The sequence below is a fragment of the Cuculus canorus genome, chromosome 20 (genome assembly GCF_017976375.1).
Source record: "Cuculus canorus isolate bCucCan1 chromosome 20, bCucCan1.pri, whole genome shotgun sequence".
Taxonomy (NCBI): domain Eukaryota; kingdom Metazoa; phylum Chordata; class Aves; order Cuculiformes; family Cuculidae; genus Cuculus; species Cuculus canorus.
The window spans coordinates 3,245,104-3,251,564 of record NC_071420.1 but is presented as its reverse complement, the minus strand read 5'-3'; the positions used below and the strand labels follow the sequence as shown (position 1 = coordinate 3,251,564).

The following is a 6,461-nucleotide window of genomic DNA, read 5'->3' as shown; positions in this document are numbered from 1 at the left end:
GTGAGTGCGGGGATGGAGGGGGGAGCCGAGCCGGGAATGGGGGACTCGGGATGGGGATGGGGGAGCCGAGCCGGGAATGGGGGACTCGGGATGGGGATGGGGGACTCGGGATGGGGGACCCGAGCCGGGAGTAGGGAACGTGGGATGGGGATGGGGGACCCGGGATGGGGGACCTGGGATGGGGGACCCGAGCCGGGAATGGGGGACTCGGGATGGGGAAGCCGAGCCGGGAATGGGGGACCCAAGCTGGAGATGGGGGACCCAAGCCTGCATGGGGATGGGAGACCCGAGCCTGGGATGGGGGACCCGAAGCGGGGATGGAGGACTCGGGATAGGGGTGGGGGATCCAAGCGGAGATGAGGGACACGAGCCGGGAATACGGGATGTGAGTGTGGGATGGGGATGGGGGGACTCGAGCCCAGTGTGAGGGGCTGAGCGGGATCCCCATCTCTTGGCACGGGGACTGAAGGGGGACCTGACCACAGCGTGAGGGGCTGAGTGGGACCCCTGTATCCTGGTTTGTGGGAGACTGAAGGGGACACACACACAGTCCCGGCGTGCGGAGCTGGGGGGGATCCCGGCGTGAGGGTCTGAGAGGGGACCCCCATGTCCTGGCTTAGGGGACCCCCATGTCCTGGCTTAGGGGACTAAGGGGTCCCAACCCCGGTATGGGGGACTGAGGGGGGCACACACAGCCCTGGCATGGGGACTGAAGGGGGACCTGACCGCAGTGTGAGGGGCTGAGTGGGACCCCTGTCTCCTGGTTTGTGAGGGACTGAAGGGGACACACACAGAGCCCCGGCGTGGGGAGCTGGGGGGGACCGGTCCCCAGCGACTGAGGGAAGAGCCCCTCCTGAGGTGGGACACTGAGAGGGGAATCTCCCGGTGGAAGGGGAGAGCCCTTCTGGCGTGGGGCTGATGAGGGGTGGGAGACTGGGACAGGGTGTGGGGCTGGGGGGATCCCTCCGGTGTGTGAGGAGACCTCTCTGGGCGATGGGAGGCTGGGACAGGGTGTGGGGCTGGGGGCACCCCCTGCTCTGTGTGTGGGGAGGTAGAGGGTGGGCTGAAGGAGCCCCCTGTACTGGGGACGAGAGCGGGGTGCTTGGGGAGGGGAAGGTCCCCGGAGCGAGGAGTTGAGGACTTAAGCAGTGCTGTGCTGTTTGGGATCAAAGCATCCTGCTCTGTCCTGTTTCCCCCTTCCCAAATGACAGCCCTGCTCTCTGCCTTCCTCCTTCCCTCTCGCCGGGACAGGGAGCGAAGAGGCGAAGGGAATAGACGAGGGGAGAGCCAGGAGCATCCATCTGGAGAGCAGCTTGGCTGGAGAGGGAGAGTGAGGGGGAATATCTCACGCTCCGGTGCCAAAGCGGGAGTGGGGCTTTGCCTGTGGCTCATTGTGTTGAGGCTTGAAATTAAAATGTTCCCTGCGTGAGGGTTTGTAAACCGGGAAACCTCTGCTGAGAGAGAAGGAAGCGGGAAGAACAAGGGGCAAGGAAAGAGAGGTGGTCCGTCTCCTTCCCCCCACCGAAAAACACACATCCAGAAAGCTGCGTCGTGTATTTAGAGACCAGGGAGAAAGGAGGGGTAGGAAGCCTTAGGAGAAAGCTATCCATAATGATGGAGCTCTCTCTGCCATCAGAAGGGAAAGCCATCTCTCCTCTGCTCTGTGTGGAGGCAGTTTCCAGATCTGTGCTTTCCAAAGGCTGGTGCATAAAGAGGAAACAGATGGGATCTATTCCCAGTGTGAAAAGTCTGTGGACTGAAACCTAAAGATCAGTTACCAGCGCTTGTATTGGGCTCAGCTTTGGCTTTGAAGGCTCGAAATATAAGCGGTTGTTAGTGGCGTTTCTTTAGGAACCTTTTTGAACTGATGCCACAGGAGGAGACAAATGAACCTGTGAAAATATGCACAGCACACCGGGGAGCTTTCTGCCGGGGAGCTGATAATTGTAATGAGAGGTGTTACTCCGTTGCAAAATTAAATATATAAAGAACCCGGGTTTTACAACTGCACGGTCTGTTTCTATTCAATTCTCACCTGCCCTCTGCATTTGTGGGCAACAGGGACAGCACAATGACAGCTGCAGAGGACAAAGCTCTCCCATTCAGTGGCGCTTACCCTGCCACCTTTGGAAAGTCTTTCTCTGGAACACAGCAGCACATTCACAGGATGTGCTGGAGAGGAGAGGCAGGCAAGTCCCTGCTACGTATTGGGAACGTGATTTGTTTTAATAAACGGACCCGTGAAATCAAAAGTCAGGTTAGGTTAAATAAAGTTCTAGACATAAAGAAGATTATTTTCAAGTATTATTTAAAGTATATGTACGGAATGATTTTCAACTTGAATTTCCCCCGCTGCTTCCCTCTCTGCGTGTCCCCATGCCCCAGGACAGGCAGGCTTAGATTCCCCAGTTTCTGAGATCCATATGCATGGGTGAAATTATTAAGGGGGGGGAAAAAAAGCCAGATTTTGAAACGTTTCTTTATATAGGGGTAGCTCCTGCCAGGTTGTGCATTTTTTTTTTCAGCCTTTGTATAAATCTTTTGATGGCTGCTGAATGAAGCGTCTCCCTGGCTTTGTTTATGATGGAATCAGTGCAGACTTCCTTCTCTAGGCACCTGCATTATGAAGCAAAAACCAATCTGCCTCAGAATTAAGGGAGCGAGGGAACATCGTATAAGGGAATTGTTTTCCATAGGCTTAAATATTTTCACAATGTATAGAAAATGCATTTTTAAATTGTAAATTAATTATCTTTTAACTGAAGATTGATAGACATTGATTTATAGCTATCAAAGATAACTGTAAAATGCAGTCCCTTAAAACACTTTAAAATGCTGTAAGCCAAATCTAATAACTTTTAACACAGAAAACTAAACTGAAATAGCTTTTTCTTGAGTGACGGTGAAATCTGAGGTAAGTACAAGCATGCAAAACTGTTCTGCAGGTAAGGCACGGCTTTTTTAGTACATTCTCCAGTCACCAGAGGAACTTAAAACTGCCATGGGATTATACAGCAAAAGCAGAACGTCCTCCCCCTTTACAGCCAAGGGTTCAACTGGTCGGATGATTCTGGAGATGGGAAACTTCAGGCGTATGAGTAAAGCTGCTCGTGTGGCAAATGTTTATTACACCGATTAAAAAAAGCACGTGAAAACTTATGTGGAGTATTTTATTGGTTTCTAGTTAGCAAGAAAGATTATATTATGAAGATGCATCTTCTGCAAGCGTAACTATGTATTAGTCAAATGACTGGTTTGCATTATATGTAGCATGAGGATAAAACCCATTCCTGTGAAAAATCCAACAGCTGTTTTTCGGCTATTTTAAGCACACAGCTTTGGTTCTTTTTGAGGGAAGTAAGACCGTCTCAGAAATGAGAACATATTGCCAATCATGGAAAAAATATAATAGTTTTCTGCCACTGTGTCGATCGGTATCAGAGAGTTCCTATTTATGAGATTTTCCTGCTATTTTCCAAGCGACTCGTGTTCCACTTTGAGATTTCCAGTTCCTGGTTTCTTTCTAGAGACAGCATATGCTTGGAAAATGAGATTAATGTAATCTTTGTATCTGTCTAAATGCCTCGAAATGTGTCCTGTGTGCTTTCTTTTGATCCTGAACAGAATGAAACCGATCCATAGGGGGTGTATCAGGTGAAGAAAATAATCAAAATAGAATAATGCCTGAGGAATTGTATTTGAACGTTGTCTGATAGCTTGAAAGTTCATTTTGTCATTATCTTCTATAATATCTTACTCAAGAGAAAGCTCTATAATTTAAATAGTTTCTGTGTAGAAACAAGTATAGTAAGGACTTAATCTTATATCCATTAAATATGAGACCCCATTGCTTGCTTCTAATTCAGGAGTAGATCTCATTTCTGACTTATTTTAAGGGAAGAAGTCACTAACCTGATGTAACGAAGTTAAATATGAGGCTCTGTTCTTTTGCTCTTTCTGCTGATACTTTCATTAAATCTTATGTATTTGGAAAGCTGATTCTTGACAGGGCATCTGAAAAAATAATCAACTAAAAGGGGAGAGGGCCAGGCTGAGTTAAATAGTGCATCCTTAGCACTTGTGCCACTAGGAAGAACAATTTATCTTGCTGTTACATTTTTCCTGTACAAATGAATTAATTTGAAAGAAAAAAATGAGTTTTATATTGTTCTTGCTTTTATTTTTCTCTCTTTCTTTCCCCCCGGTCATTGATAGGAATGGTTGTAGTTGGTGTCATTTGTATGTTCAGGTTTAGTTTCAGTGATTTTGGTGGTACAATAGTTTGCTTTCAAACATTCATTTGGAAACCTCTTTGGCAAGCTCAGAAAGCAAGCCTCTTTCTCCAGCACTGAGAATTGCAGAAGACTGTAAGTCAAATAAATATAAAATTTAATGTTATGTCATCTTAGGTGCTGATAACAAAATGTTTATTTGGAAGACTGCAAAAATCTTGCTCTGACTTGGAACATGAAACCAAAATCTAGTAAGATTTGCCCTTTTGGTTTTCTTTGCAGAATACTATGCAACATTCACAGAATTTCACAGATCCCAAGTTCAGGATTAAAAAGTGCAACACTTGAAGTGAGATTTTATTTTTAAATTAATCTGTGTTTTAAAGAGAGAAAATTAAGTATTCGCCACAGTCTTGCTATGCAAAATTAGGCAAGACAATGTAGACTCAAACTTTTATCATTGGAATTATGTTAAAATGAGGACAGTAAGTAAGAGTGGAGTTCTTGCCCCTCAGCTTGCAATCTTAAGCTAAAGAGGAAGAACTGTTCATGTTAATTTTACATGACCAGAAGACTCTTTTAATAAAGGAAGCTCTGAACTTGAAAACAATGTTCCCTCTGTTGTCTCCATTCACTGATGAGTCAAGAGGCTGTGTCCTCTGCCTTTAGAAAGCCAGTGTACATGCTTTTAACTTGCTTTCTTAACCCCTGTCGAATGAAAGCTGGCATTGTCACTGTCAGTAAGTTGAAATTCATGTATTATGCTAAATTATTCTGTTGACTGGAATCTCAAAGCCCTTTTAGGACATATAATTAACTATTTAACTGTCTCTGGTATTAATCACAAGGACCAATGAAAAATAAACGCCATCCTTTTTTTGGATGGTACTTGTTTCATCTTCTTTTGTGAAGTTTTACGATCAAAATTAGGACCGTGTTTGTCCGTGCTCACAGTAAGTGACTGGAGTAGGTGTGGTTTGGGGAATTTTCTGGTGGTTTATGAGGAGCTTTGACAGAGACTGCGAGATTTCCCACCGTCAGCTCTACTGATGGTTTGATTTTACACTTCATCTCCTGGGAAACAGGAGGGGAAGGGAGGCAAGGCAGGTTGCAGCTGTGTTAATGTCTCAGTGGAGCCCCTTCCAAGATGAGGAATCTCTTCCTGAGGGCAGTTGTTGGGCTGGCTGATGCCTGCCATGGGCGAGAGCGAGCAGCGGTGACCTGGGGTCTCAGAGAATCAACGGTAAACGCTCTGCCCGAAGGTGTAGAGCCGTGGCGGTACGGCTGCTGGCGCCAGCATCCTCAGACCAAAAGGATTTTGGTCCTAGACTCCTCTGTAGAGGAATTCTAAATCTAAATGAAGTGTATCCAGAAAGTTGAGAGAACTTCAGTGTTGTTATTAATGCCTTATTACTCTTCACAAGAACCTACTATGAAATTCACCTCCTATTGATCGTGGTGACATTGTAGCATACAGAGATGGGCACATTTCCTACACTTCAGGCTGGAAGTTGTTACAATCTACAAATATAATCACTTCCAAACCACAATTAATGGTTTACATAGTGAGAGATTCTGTAAGTCGCTTTTAAGGCATCTTCAGTGCGTGCTCCCACGCTTTTAAAAATACTGAATCAAATCAGAGAGTTCGATACTCTCTTTAGAAAAGAGTATCAGCTAAAATGAGCTATTTAAAGTTTGCAATGGTTAACATGTATGGTGGTGTTTCAAAACTTGCTAATCTATGATTAAAAGGATGCCGAGTTTTCCAAGTGCAGTGGTGACTGTGCTTGGAAGTTGCTTTATATAGCATTAAAAAAAAAAAAATCATTCTTAGTGAACAGTATTATGGGAGTATATTCATCCTGGTGCTTTTATTTCAATGAATTGCAAGTAGTACAACAAATTAAAGGGAATTAATTTTATTAGGAGCTTTTCACACTGAGATTTTTTTGACCCAAGAGCGATTTGCATAGCTTCTGCTCTTACTGAAGCTCTTTGCTTTTGCATACAAATTGATTGAAGAATTAGACCTGTGCTAATGCCTTCTTTTTTTGGACCTTATATAATCACTGTTGAAACTAGACTGGGTTATCGAGAAAGGAGCTATAGATGAATCTGTGTAATAATTTGTATTAGTAATATGTTGCTTTTCATTTATGAGATACTCAAAAACCTCTGCCTAGCTAAAATCCTGTTGGCCATCTTGTGAAACTTCTGAGTCTACCT

The 6,461-nt window shown here is 45.1% G+C and overlaps 1 protein-coding gene across 1 annotated transcript in view; it reads left to right on the top strand.

The window, feature by feature from the left end:
* Positions 1 to 6,461, top strand: part of PPM1E (protein phosphatase, Mg2+/Mn2+ dependent 1E) — a 66,128-nt gene that overhangs the window by 418 nt on the left and 59,249 nt on the right. The window lies entirely within an intron of this gene.